Below are 14,277 nucleotides of genomic sequence, written 5' to 3' on the forward strand. Positions count from 1 at the left end.
TCTTAATAAAAATATTCAGCTTCAAGTATTTTGTTACAGTGAAGGGAAATGGACTCCTACAACCAGGCTGCATATTATCCTGTCTTTTGCCAGAACATGTCTCTGGAGCCACCTGAAATTTGCTTGAACTTTCCACCTTGCATTGCTCAGTCCTGGCCTTTCAGGAGGTTCCTGGCTGGTTGCTAAGGCCCAGTATGTGGATGTCAAAGTTAGGCACACTATCGTAGCTTCATATCAAGTGCTAGGGCCTCCAAGCTCAGCCTAAGACTGGCTTTCTCCTCTCCAGGTTTATGGTTCCCAGGTTTGGCTAAGAACTGCCACCTGGGTTTATTTTAAACAGTCAGAAACAGGAGCAACTTAAATCCCACATTGTGAGACGTAGTCAGGCTGATTCTTTCTCTGCCCTCTCTTCCTGAAGCCTTTCTAGGAGGGAGATGGAGATTTAAACCACACAGACATGGGAAACCTGTTTCCCATGATCAAATTGATTGTGTTTGCTTATAGACATTGTGAATCTTGAGACTGACCGAGCATCCTTTGTTTCCTGGGAAGCTCGGAGCCAAGTTTTCACCTCTCTCTGGTAAGACACTGCATGTGTTTTGAGTAATGACCCCACTCCTGGCTCCTCAGGGTTTCCTACTGCATAACCCCTTAGTCCCCATGCTGGGTTGTATGTATCTCCATAATCTACCTTGTAAGGATGGGGGGAGGGGAGGCAATTGATGCAAATGATGATAACAGCCAATATGGATGGAATCTTTTAGTGCTGATGACTGTGTATGAACTAAGTCAATGGTCGGCAGTGTTCCTGCCAGGTAGGCACTATTATTATCACCACCATTTTACAGATGAGAAGCGGGGAACCAGAGAAGCCAACTCCAAGACTACACTACTAGTGAGTGTTTGAGCCAGAATATGGGCCCAGATGTTCTGTTCTAGAAGCAGAGATAGAATCACATGTAAATGCAAGGAGAGATGGACACGGGTGGACAGGGACACCTTGGGTTCTACAGAACCTCCGTTATCCAAGTTGTTCAGTCATGTGAAGAGAGCCCCAGAGTATGTGTGTGGGAATATAAGCCTGTTAGCCTATTTAAATGAATGCGTCTCTGCATTACAAGGTGTGCAATTATGTCCAGGGAACAGGGGGAAAGGAGACACACTTCTCTGCATTTTTCTGTATTGTTTATTTTTAAAAATAGAACTACTTTCAATTGATTGGCACTGTTGGCATAAATTTTGTTCATCTCTTAGAAATATGGCTCAGGTTTGTGTCACTCACCTACATGATTTAGTTCAACGCCTACCCCCTAGAATATAATATTTGAGAGCAGAAACTGGTAGAAAAGAATTCTAAACCTAAGAAGTACCAAGTAACCATGGGGATGTTTTGTGGATGTTCTAGTTTGAATGTGAAAAAAAATTTTGTTCTTTTGTCCATTATGAGTTTCTCAGCAACTGGAAACATCTATTTTTAACCCACTAAAGCTACATAGAAGTAGCTTCAGAATTTGCTTTAACAAATTTTATCTGTCTTAGTCTCTTTCTTAATGAAGATTACCATGCTAAATATAAGAACATGCTGTTGGTTACTCAAACTCCGACAGCCACAAAATTGAAACATTTTTTTACATGAAATTTCTAACGGTGTTATAGTTTAATCTCTTATAACTCTATTATAATCATGTCTTTTGTAGTATTTTATTATCTCTCTGAAGTAAGGAAGCCTAAGAAACATTGAGGAACACGTGCAATATTTATAATACAAAAATCCAGTGTGGTAGAAAGTTAATGCATGAAGAATTCAAAATCATAAGTGGCACTTTCCCTTGAACACACCAGGAAGGGAACTGAATTTGGGTTCTGCATTTCAGGTTCTCTTATTCCCTTGTGAATCTGGGGAGCCAGACCAGGGAGGGGTTGATATTTGGTACTCAGAATTCAAGGTCCTCCCTCCCTCCCTCCCTCTCCTGACTGAGCACAGCCTTCAGCTGGTGTTTGGTTGGGAGAGGAGGCAAATAGGGCCGGGAGAGTCACCGCCGCTGCCAGCTGGGACTCTGGAGGCCCCACTCCCGAGGTTGGGCAGGAGCGGAGTCTGAGGGTGCTAGGACTTGCTCACAGGCATCTGCATGCAGCAGGATGTCCCGTCTAGGAGTCTGGAGTACGGTGGAGACTCCATTGGTGGAGGTTTCATTTCCAAAGCCTTCCACAAGTGCAGATGGCGTTTGCAGCCCCAGGACCCACTGAGGTCCCCCAAGAGGAGGGCGTAGAGACAGAAGAGTGCTGACTTGACAATGGAGACATGATCAAATCCTGAATTGAGGGAAAAAAAGGTACCCAGGCATGGGGCAGAGGAGGGGGGAGTCGGGAAAGTCAAGAGCCAAGCAAAGGAGGGTTTCGCAAAGGAGGGGAAGGCGGGTGGGAGACCTCCTGAGAACCAGGAGATGTGCAGACAGAGGGGTTACTGACCCCCCATCCTGGAGGTCAAGGGTGACCGCAACAAAGGCCTATTCAATGGGCGAACCAAAGCCTGACTCAAGTGAGCTGAGAGGGTGGGTGGAGATAAGGAGCTGGCTGGGCCGGGAACTCTGCTGCAAGGGGCCCGGAGAAGGCGGCAGTAACTGGAGGGCTTTCCTGTAACACTGGAGACAGGGTCATGCGCAGCGAAGATGGAACCAGGCCACTTTGTTGTGCTGACGTCAGAGTGTGCACTGACACAAACCTAGATGGTACAGGTCAGTCACTCCAAGTGGCCACTTGAAGCTGTCACAAGACAGGGTCAATATAAGATGGCTTACTGCTCAGAGTGCTTTTTAGAATGTAAGTAGGAGGAGTATGCTCTGAAACAAGCCTAACACGCAGAGTGCGGTAAGCAGATAACCAGTAACAGTTATCAGCATCATGGAGTATTATACACTGGACACGACTGAATGGGCTACACTTTACATGACCGGCAGCACAGGAGGTGTGTGTACACCAGCAGACTCAGGAGCAGTGCCAATGTTAGGATGGCTTTGACGTCACTAGGTGACATTGCAGCCAGCCAGTCAAATCGGGTTCCAAGAATAATCTGATGGGCTCAGATTCATTACAGTCTTATGGGACCACCACCACCCAAGCCTCCATCATTGACCCAACTGTCATTATATAGGGCAGGACTGTTTTTCAGTATGTTCACGTGTCCATGAGAAAAGAGGGGACACTCTCAGGGGATATGAGGGATAGGTAGGAACAACTGCTAACATGGAGTCCCACTGGGGACAATAGAGGGGGAGGGCCCAGTGCACAAAGTGTGCGTGGATCAGGTCCCTTTCCTGTGAGAAGGGTCCACTTTACGCTTTCAACATAAAACTTAGTGCTGGCTGCTGGCAGCTTGTTCTCAAGCTAACATTGTTCTCCTTCCTCCCTCCCCAGCTGTGAGATGCTCCAGACCTACATTCTCCCTGTCTAAGCCGGGTTCTCTCACTTGGCGTTGTCTACAAGAGTAAATGAACTGTGGACCTGGAATTGGAAGGGCGGCTCTTTCAGATATAAGTTGAACGTTAATGGATCTACTGAGATTGAGAACTGAAAAACAGCTGTTGCATCCCCTTTTTAAAAGCCTGCGTTACCCCTAGAATAACAGCCTCTGTGACGTGAGCCATTGCCTTTCTCCCTTGCTAGCAAAGCAATCCAACTCTGTTTTCCTTTTTCTCAAAGCCTAGTCCTTGTTATGGGATCAGCACTGGGGAGGAGGCCCAGGGTTTCAGTATCAGGCAGTGTCCTTTCTCAGGACCACAGACCACCAAGGCTGGAAGACCCTGGGGTCAGTGGGTTTATGTTCACGTGGACGGAGGAGTTGGCAGCGGGAGCTTGCGGGGGTTTCTTCTGAATGCTTCTCTCCATGTGATAAAGTTCAAGATCATCTTCAGCGAACAGGGAGAAGAGGGGATTAGGATTTTGAAGAGAGAGACAAGTGAAAAACAGTTCTCTGGGGCAAAGGGAAACAGGACAGGGCAGTGGAGTCTGGAGAGTCCACGGGAGTGTGTGATTTAAAATTTAAAGCAAGATGAGCTGGGTATGGTGGTGCACGCCTCAGCATCATATATAAATAAATAAAAATGAAAGTCCATCAACTAAAAAAGTATTTAAAAAAAAAAAGCTAGAGTGTAGCTCAGTGTAAAGTACCACTGGATTCAATTGAGATTATGTATATGTATGTGTGTGTGTATATATATATATATATATATATTTTTTTTTTTTTTTTCCCCTACACAGGATGAGCAGCAATAGGACTGAGAGAGAGGTAATATTTTGCTTCGGACTGACAAACTAATCACTCCTTCCTCAATGTTGAAATGCTCACATAGGAAAAGAAAAATCCCTTTGAAATGTACCCAAAGCCAATTAAATTTCCTAAGCTGTAGCCCAGCCCTACACTTACGTATGGATAAAAATATAGCCCCTTCTTTGCTGCTAGAGGTGGCCTCTGTGTCCCCTCCCCTAGAGGAAAAAGTCGGTGGATTGTATGCTTCCATGGCCATCCTAGCTCAATGACAGCTTTGCCTGTGTGCTGGCATCCTGTGGCCTGGTCTCCATTCCTATTGTCACCAGGTTGGAAGTTCCTGTCTATAACATCAAGGGTCATCTTGGAAGTGGGGTAGGCCTTGCCGGTTGCCACAGTGATGGGTGGGAAGGGGGGTGGCTGCTGGCACTCCTGGGTGGGGTTCAGGAATGCTGCATGCTGGGAAAAGGTTGAAAACGGCACCTAGCTATAAACCTGCTGACACTGAAGTTGGGTTCAGTCTTGGCTGAATTTTTCAAGAAGCATTCACATTTCTAGGAAAGTAACTACCTTTTACATTGAGGGGAAACGGTGCTCTGACTGGAATTTTACCAAGTTTCTCATCATGTTTGAAAACCGAGTCTCTGCCTGTGATCTTTCAGTTACCAAGGCAACGTACAGTTTCCTGGACATTAGTATCAGTTGTATTCACGATGGTTCTACTTGTGTCTAGACAGATACGCTTATTTAGTTCTTAGGTCAAAAGATTGGAAACAAAGAAAAATGCACCTTTTTCATTAGAAACGGGTATAATCCACCCGACTACTGTGTCTTCCTGTGCATTTCTGCTGGAGGACTTTCATACTGAAAACACATTATTCTCTTTTCACAGTTAAGTCATGATGGCGATGATATGAAATCGCTCTTTGTGATTTTATCTGTGAACTTCATCTCACAGCAGCCGGGAGGGTGTGCAGAGTGCTTGTTACCCAGGAGGCGTGAGGTCTGGTGGGTGGAAGGAAACCAGAGAAGAGACTCTTGTCACTCTGGGGCTGCAGCAGCGGTGTCTGGGCATGTGTTGACACGGAACCTGAGTGTGTAGTTTGGAGCATGAGTGAGCACGGCACAGGGGAGAACCACAAAGAGGAGCAGGAAGGCTGGAATGGGAACTTGGGGATGTAACTGTGATGAAAGAGAAGCCAGACTGCCCCCAGGGAACATCACAGGGTTGCTAAAAGGCTAAAGCCCATTCAAAAGTCATCAAGAAGCCAGTGGTAGGTTTAAAGGATCACATTTATGTTAGGGAGTCCTCAATCTGTGGAATGGGTTTGGAGGACGTGAGACTAGTGTGATTCCACAGGGAGCAGGTTGTACTGGGATCTAGAGGCGAGACGATGATGGTTCAGATTACGACACAAGCAGTGGAGGCACTGAAATGTGCAAGCAGTGTGTATTAGGCTGTTCAGGCTGCTGTAACAAAATACCATACACTGATGGTTTATAAACAGAAATTTATTTCTCACAGTTCTGAAAGCTTAAAATTCCAAGATCAAAGTGCTAACAGATTCCATGTCTGGTGAGATTCCTTCCTGGTTTGCAGATGGCAGTCTTTTCAAAGAAGGACACAGTCACTAACACCATTTTGACTCCATCTTGCCTCTCTTCCCCACCCCCCCTCCACTCATTTTCTGAGTTTTCCTGAGCTATTCTCTTCTACAGTCACCTTGGATTCCAGGAACAACAGGTCTGAAGGATAAACATCCTGTGACAAGAGTCAACTGCACCAAGGCAACAGTAACCTTACTTTGACAGGGTCCTTCCTAAGCAGTCCTGAGATGATGGTGGACAGACCACATCTGACTAAGCTCACCTGCTTCGGCAGCTGTGCAAACCCAACCCTTGCTCTTATTGCCCTTTCTATTTGCCTCAAAGTCGTGTCAGCCCCTCAAAGACCGAGGTAGGGGCCTGGATCCCCCTGATCTTCCTGGTGTAGCTACACTCCTCTAGGGCTTTCCGCTGCTGCTTGCTTCCTCTGGTTTTTGGGGTGAGTGACTAGTCATGATTTCTGGAACCTCCAGAATCAGGCCTCTGGCCTAGAACTCTGGTAACATTTGCACTTTGTGTCCTCATAGGGTAGAGTGGTCAAGAGATTTTCCTTGGGGCCTCTTTTATGAGGGCACTAAACCCATTCATAATTTTGGAGTCATCTTTATATTTGCTAAATAAATGTTTACTCATTTTCCTCCTGCAGCAGTTAGGAGTTCTAATACAGCGTTGGACAGGAGTGGTGGGCGTGGACACGCTTGTCTTATTCCTGTTCTTGGAGGGAAAGTATCTAGTTTTTTACCATCAAACATGAGGTTTACCATTACGTACGTCTTTTGGTAGATACTGTTTATGAAGTCCAGGACGTCCCCTCTAATCCTTTTTTGCCAGGTTTATTTTTAAATTGTGAATGGATTTTGACAAATGATTTTTTTGCACCTATTAATATAAGCATGTAATTTTTCTTCCTTAACCTGTTTATGTGATGAATTAAATTGGTTGATTTTTAAATGTTAGTCCAGCCTTGCATACCCAGAATAAATCTTACTTGGTAATCTGTATAATTTTATATATAATCATTTATATAGTTGGTTTCAATTTGCCACTATTTTGTTCAGGATTTTTGCATCTATGTGCACAAGAGATATTGAACTCTATTTTTCATTTCCTGTAATGTCTGGTTTTGACAGTTGATTAATGACAGCTTCATAGAGTGACTTAGGAAATACTCTTTCTGCTTCTATTTTCTGGAAGAAATGGTACAGACTTGTTAAAATTTCTCCCTTGAATGTTTGGTAGATGTTTGAGACAGTGAATTCACCTGTGTCAGGTTCTTTCTGTTTGAGAATGTTATTAGTTACTGATTTAAACTTCTAACAGCTATAAGCTTATTCAGATCATCTGTCAAGATAGTGTAGTACTTGGGTAAGAACGGATATGTAACAATTAAGAATCCTAAAATAAACCCTCACATTAATGGTCAGTTGATTTTTTTGACAAGGGTGGCAAAATAATTAATGGAGAAAGAATAATCTTTTTGACAAATGGTGCTGGGACAACTGGAAAGTCACACGAAAAAGCACGATGTTGGACTCCTCTCATACAATGGACAAAATCAGCTTAAATGGATCATAGACTTTATAAGTGTAATAACTAAAGGTAAAATTGATTATAGATCTAAAAAATGTAAGAGCTAAAGCTATAAAACTCTTAGAAGAAAATATAGGTGTAAATGTTCATGACTTCAGAATAGTCAAGTCGTTTTTTAGATATAAAACCTGAAGCACAATAAAAAAATATCAGACATCAACTGCGCTTCTAATATCCCTAACCTGAATGCCATTAAGATTTAAAATTTCCTGCTTTGAAGGACATTAGCAAGAAAACAAAAGGACAAATTACAGAATGCAGGATGTTTCTGCAAATCATGTCCCTAACATGCGACTGGTATATCTATTGAGAACTCTTACAATTCAGTAATAAAAAAGACAACCCAATTTTTATATAAGCAAAGGGTTACAATAAACCTTATTCTAAGATATACATATAGCCAGTAAGCACAGTAAAGTAACCCAGGATCATCACTCAATGAGGAAATGCAAGTCAACACTATAATGTAGTATTGTATTATACGCACTAGGGTGGCTTTAGCCAAAGACACGAGCAATGACAACCAATGGCAAGGATGTAGAGAAACAGGAACCTTTGCACACTGCTGGGAAATGGGAACATTCTGTACATTCTGTATATTTCTTATTTTGAGTGTGTTATGGTTTGGATGTGAGGTGTCCCCCAAAAGCTCATGTGTGAGACAATGCAAGAAGGTGTGGAGGAGCAATGACTGGGTTTCAGCCTTCACCTAATCAGAGCATTTATCCCTGATGGGATGAACTGGGTGATAACTGAGGCAGGTGGGTGTGGCTGGAGGAAGTGGCTCATGGGGGGGCCACTTCTCTTTCTAGTTCCTGATCATCAAGTGAGCTGCTTCCCTCTGCCACATTCTTCCACCATGTGGTCTTGCCCTGCCTTGAGCTCCAAGGAATGGAGGCTGCCACTTATGGACGAAGACCTCTGAAACTGTGCACCCCCACAATCAACTATTGCTCCTCTATAATTGTAATGGTCAGGTCCTTGAGTCACAGCAGAGAAAAAGCTGACTAAAACAGAATGTAAAATGTGCAATAGGTTTGGAAAATGAAGTTCCTCAAAAACTTGGGAATACCATTTAACCTAGAAACGCCCAAGAGAAGTGAAAAACGTGTTCACAAAACATTTTTTTTTTGGTATGAGACATTGAACTCAGGGTCTCTCAATCACTGAGCCACATCCCCAGCCCTTTTTAGTTTTTATTTTGAGACAGAGTCTCACTAAGTTTCTTAGAGCCTTGCTAAGTTGCTGAGAATGGCTTTGAACTTGTGATCCTCCTGCCTCAGCTTCCTGAGCTGCTGGGATTACAAGTGTGCACCACTGCACCGGACTCACATAAAATTAATGTGAATGTTCGCAGCAGCATAAATCATAACAACCAAAATTCTAAGCAACTCAAATGTCCACCTAGAGATGAGTAGATAAACAGAATGTGGCATACCCTTACAATGGATGCTATTTGGTCATAAAAAAACAGTACCGATAAATGCTACAATATGGATGAAAATTGAAACCGTTTGCTAAAGCAAAGAATCAGATACAAACAGCCACACAGGTATCAAGTGTCCAGAATGGGTAACTCCTCAGAGATAGGAAGCAGATTCGTGGTGGCCAGGGTCTGGGAGAGAGGAGCAACGGGGAGGGACTGCTGAAGTGCACAGTTTCTTTTTGTGGTGATGAAATGTTGTGAAATGAGCTAGTGGCCATGACCACACAGCCTTGCGATATACTAAAATTCACTGAGTATACACTTTTTAACAGGGTATTTTATGGCATGTGAACTCTGCTGCAATAAAACTGTTGTTTAAAAATAAAGAAATGCAGGCATAGTAAGGAAAATGTAAAAAATAGAGAAAATAAATGGCCCTGATTTCACCGTTATTCAGAACCTGAGCCAGGGGGAAAGGAACTACACTAGGGCTCTTTTCAAATGGATGGGATCCCATACAAAACATGCCTAGCTACGAACTGTCCCAAGGACGGAAGGAGTCACAAAAGACAAGGCAGGGGATTCAGAGACTGGTCAGTGCAGTCCCTCACTCCCGGGGCCAGGGAATGAGGGAACCTGGGATTTGCTCCCTAGAGGGGCGACTGGGCTCATGCTGTGGGGAGGCATGGCTGGGTGTGAGGAAGGATGCAGGTCCCTCCCTGTGCTGGTCCCCGGGTCTGATGCGTCAGGCCTACCCCTTGCACCCTGGGGTCAGGACATCACAGGGAGCCAGGAAGGGAATGGGCAGGATTCGCTCACTAGTTTCCTTGCCGCCCACAGCAAAGCTCTGAAAACACAGAGTGGGCAAGAGGAGTCAACGCCCGGCCACCGAGACTCTGACGCAGTGCGGCTAACCTCTGGAAGGTGCCTTGATTTCAATTTTATGAGGAGACTATTTCAGGGGTTGTCCTCCTACCACACAGTGGTCCCTCAGTATCCAAAGGGAATTGGTTCCAAGACTCCCTGTGGACACCACAATCACAAATATCAGACGATCTCGTATTTGCATATGACCTTGGCATGTCCTCCTGTGTATCTGAAGTCATCTCAGAGAAGTCATGGCACCTAACACAATGTAAGTACCATGTACATAGTTGCTACGCCGTATTATTTAAGGAACAATGGCCCCCAATGCTGGCACATGTTCAGCATAGACAGGACCTTTTTTCCTGGATATTTTCAAGCCATCATTGGTTGATGAAGAACCTACTGCACTCCCTAGTTATACTGACTTTTTTTCCATTTGACATTTGTTAATGACATGGGAAATGCTTATGGTAGTCTTTGTGATCATTTTTAAAGATCACCCTGGAATTCCAAGGGAATCAAAGGTGTCCCACAGACCACCCATACATCAATATTCTGGACAACTTCTCTCTTTTCTCTCCCTCTCCGCTCCAACTCCCCACTTTCTCCTCCTTTTTCTTCTTCATCTGCTACTTCTTCCAGGGATTGAGGCCAGAGGTGAGCCATAGCCCCAGCCCTTTCTATTTTTTATTTAGAGACGGGCTCACTAAGTTGTGTGGGGCTTCCCTAAATTGCTCAGACCGGCCTCACACTTGCAATCCTTCTGCCTCAGCCTCCCTAGCCACTGGGATTATAGGTGTGCACCACCATGCCTGGCTTCAACAACTTATTATGAAACCTAGAAAAGTTTAAATACTAAGCTGCCCATACAAGCAGAAGCTGGGCCATCTTTTCACTTTTTTCTAAAAAAAATTATTGTTAGTCTTTAGAGAATATAGTTTGATCAGGATTTACCAAAGCTTTTTTCTAGATATTCTTTTACATGTTTGCCTCACTGGCTTCAGTAGTCCTAAAGGTCCCCAAATTTCCAAATGTTTTCATGTAGACATCATCTCAGCATCTAGTCACTCCCTGCGGGCACCTTGTTTTTGGGTACCAGGGATTGAACCCAGGGGTGATGACCTACTGAGCCACATCCCCAGTCCTTTTTTGCATTTTATTTGGAGACAGGTCTCACTGGATTGCTGAAGCCTCACGAAGTTGCTGAGGCTGGCTGTGAACTGCTTTGAACGACTCAGCCTCCCAAGCCGCTGGGATTACAGGCATGTGCCATTGTGACTGGTTGCAGTCAACTCTTAATGTCTTAACTTCCAGAGGATCTCAGAATGGATAGACGTGACAGTTCATTCACAGGGAGCCAGGCACAGGGACTCAGAGAAGGAAAGAAGGAAGAGGACGTTGGGGAATCAAGCTTCTTGACCCCAGCTATTCCTATCCACAAGGACAGTTCCTCAACAGCCCCTAGACAGGACCAACTGCAAAAGGTACTTCTTGTGCCAACAGACCTCACTCCCACCCAATGCAAATAAAGGCTTAGAAGTCACTTTGCTCTAGAAAAAATTTGCTGAAGAAGACAAAATAGAGATGATAGGTCCCCTTTCTGAATCCTATATTTCTATGCCATCCCGCCAATCACTTATAGGGACAGATCAAGCCCATAAAAACCTCTAGACAGCAGACCCCATCACTCGGGACCCCTCTCCTTCGGGAGCTCTGATTCCTTTCTGTTACTCTAATAAATCCTATACTTTGCTCTAAGGCTTGTATCTGTGGATTCTGTTTTTCCAATTTGTGAGACACAGAATCTTGCTCTGTGTTTCAGTATCACACAGATGCAGTCCTCAACAGGATACACTAGCACGCTTTTCATGTCAAGTAAACCAGGAAGGGGAGATGACAGGAAAGGGAAGAGAGAGGCGGGCAGTCTTTCATCTACTGTGAAGCCACTCACAGGGATCTCGGGGAGATGGTTACCTAGGGAGCCACCATGAAGCACGTTCTGAATAGGGAATTCCTCTTTACTTGGCAGCAGCCATGGAATCCCACGTTTAATGAGAGCTCATTTAATTTTAAGAGCATACTCTTAATAGTTCTTTTAACCACAGACACTCAGTTGTATGTTACAGACAGGCCTTTGTCTTAGAAAGAAAGGACATTTTGAGGTCAGCTTGTTATATGAATCTACTTGTCCCTTTCCCTAGGAGGCAAAGAAACTGTGAGCTAATGGATGGTATCCTTTCTGTACTCAGGACCCTGTATGGCAAGACTTGCAGCAGCCAAACTTCAATGCCAATTGCAGCAGAAACTTGAGCAAGAGCCATCAATACCAGGCTACTGCTTAGAAAATTGCTGGTACAATTTTCTAAGAAGTGACAACATCCTATATGGGTACACATCACAGGACAGTCCTGGTGAAGTGTGTCTGAATCATATTTGTACAGAGGCTTCGAGATATATGGGGAGTTTGGGGAGCTCTTTACTGACCCGTTAAGAAATCTGTACACTGGGCTTGGGAAGCTGAGGCAGAGAATTGCAAGTCTTAGGCCAGCCTCAGCAACTTAGTGAAGACTTAACCGACTTAGCCAGACACTTCTCAAAATAAAAAATAAAAAGCGGGCTGGGGATGTGGCTCAGTAGTTAAGTACCCTGGGTTCAATCCCTGGTACCAAAAAAAGAAATCCATACATAATATATAACTTCAGAATTGGTTTTCTCCATTCATCATTTATAAGGAGTCATAAACACGCCCCAGAAGGGAGAGGGAAATAAGCAGACATTTGTAGGAAGGAATTACAGTCATGTGCCCACCCCAAGTCTTCCATCTCCACTGTGAGAAAATATATTCAAAGATATCAAGAAAAACTGACCTTATTTCAGACACTTCCAGAGATAAGGAGACTGAAGCAAAATCCAGTGAAAGCCTTCCCACAGTTCTGCTGGAGAAAAACCAAAAACATTCATTAGAGGAAATAAGGTCAAATAACAAAGTGGTCTACAAGGAACAAGAAAGCCACTAACAGAAGATGGGGGGCATTTACAGACATGCGTTGGTTGACATGGTCTACAGGTGTGACCTTCCAGACACGCCATCCCAGGGCAGGAATGACCTGCAGAAGTACCGCCATCAACCCTGACCAGTGATGGGACATGAAGTTGCAGGTCCAGGGAACATAATGTAATATGGGCTCTGTCCACAGGATGAGGTATTTGAGTAATTCTAGAAGAAACAGGGCTTGACTCGTACTAGCCAGGAGTTAGTCTACAGGATCATGTCAAACTGTTTATAAACAATAGGATATTTTTCTGGGTTTTGTGATGTTAGTTGAATTTGTCAACTTTCACAAATTGGTCATTAATTTATTTATTTGGGGTACCAGAGATTGAACTCAGGGGCACTTGACCACTGAGCAATGTCCCCAGCCCTATTTTGTATTTTATTTAGGGACAGGGTCTCACTGAGTTGCTTTTGTGGAAGCTGGCTTTGGACTCAAGATCCTCCTGTCTCGGCTGAGCCATTGGGATTACAGGTGTGTGCCACCACACCCAGGTAAAATTAGTAATTTATAATTGTTTCTTTTATTCAGTCTAAATAAACATTCACTTTCATGTCTAATTTTGCATTCTTAAAGAGGACTTCCAAAGTCAAAAGTGCTTCAGGCCACACAAAATTATATTTGCTCCTATATAAGAGTTGATTAGAGAATTCTCATTCTCATCCCTGTCCCCACCACCTCATTCCCCCCCAACAGTTAGGAATTCCCACTGTTTCCTTCTTCCTGTAATTCTTACAAAATTAAACAAATATGACTGGGCATGGGGGTGCATGCCTGTAATCCCAGTGACTAGGAAGGCTGAGGCAAGAGGATCCCAATTCCAAAACCAGGCTCAGCAACTAAGCAAGGCCCTAAGGCAGCTTAGCAAAAACTTCTCTTTAAAAAAAAAAAAAAGTGGCTCATGATATGGCTCAGTGGTTAAGCACCCCTGGGTTCACTCTCTAGTAACAATAAATAAATAAATTAATTAAAATAAACAAAGATGAATAAACACGTAAGTGTATTTTTACTTCAGAGGCATCATGCTTATACACATTATTTCTGTTAAAAATTATTAAATCAATCATTTTTAAAATTTGAGCTGGACACAGTGGTGCATACCTCCTTACTTGGACACTTCCAGAGATAAGGAGACTGAAGCAAAATCCAGTGAAAGGTTAAGGCAGGGGGATTACAGGTTTGAGACCAGCCTCAGCTATTTAGTGAAACCCTGTCCCCCAAAATTGAAAGGATTGGGAATGTAGCTCAGTGGTAAAGCACTTTGCAATCAATCCCCAGGAGCAAATACTAGTAATAATAAAAATACAATTTGGTTTCTTCTAAATTTTGAGTGATTATCATCAAAGTCTTTTTTTTTCATTTCTAAGTTATAAAATTATGCCATGTTTTCCTTTAATACTTTAAGTCCTTTTATTCTGATACACATTGTGAAGTATGTATTCAGTTTTATATACTTTCAAATGGTTTTTATC

General features: G+C 43.6%; 1 long non-coding RNA gene across 2 annotated transcripts; it reads left to right on the forward strand.

Annotated features, from left to right (window-relative positions):
• Positions 1 to 1,913: 1,913 nt before the first annotated feature.
• Positions 1,914 to 7,292, forward strand: LOC144369264 (uncharacterized). Of its 2 annotated transcripts, XR_013428740.1 has the most exons (3): positions 1,970 to 2,333; positions 3,415 to 3,635; positions 4,258 to 7,292. It is a non-coding gene; the product is annotated as an uncharacterized LOC144369264 (long non-coding RNA). The 2 variants fall into 2 exon arrangements; XR_013428739.1 differs by lacking the exon at positions 4,258 to 7,292 and having other exon boundaries at positions 1,914 to 2,333; positions 3,415 to 4,109.
• The last annotated feature ends 6,985 nt before the right edge of the window (positions 7,293 to 14,277 follow it).

This window comes from Ictidomys tridecemlineatus, chromosome 12 (genome assembly GCF_052094955.1).
Source record: "Ictidomys tridecemlineatus isolate mIctTri1 chromosome 12, mIctTri1.hap1, whole genome shotgun sequence".
Lineage (NCBI taxonomy): Eukaryota > Metazoa > Chordata > Mammalia > Rodentia > Sciuridae > Ictidomys > Ictidomys tridecemlineatus.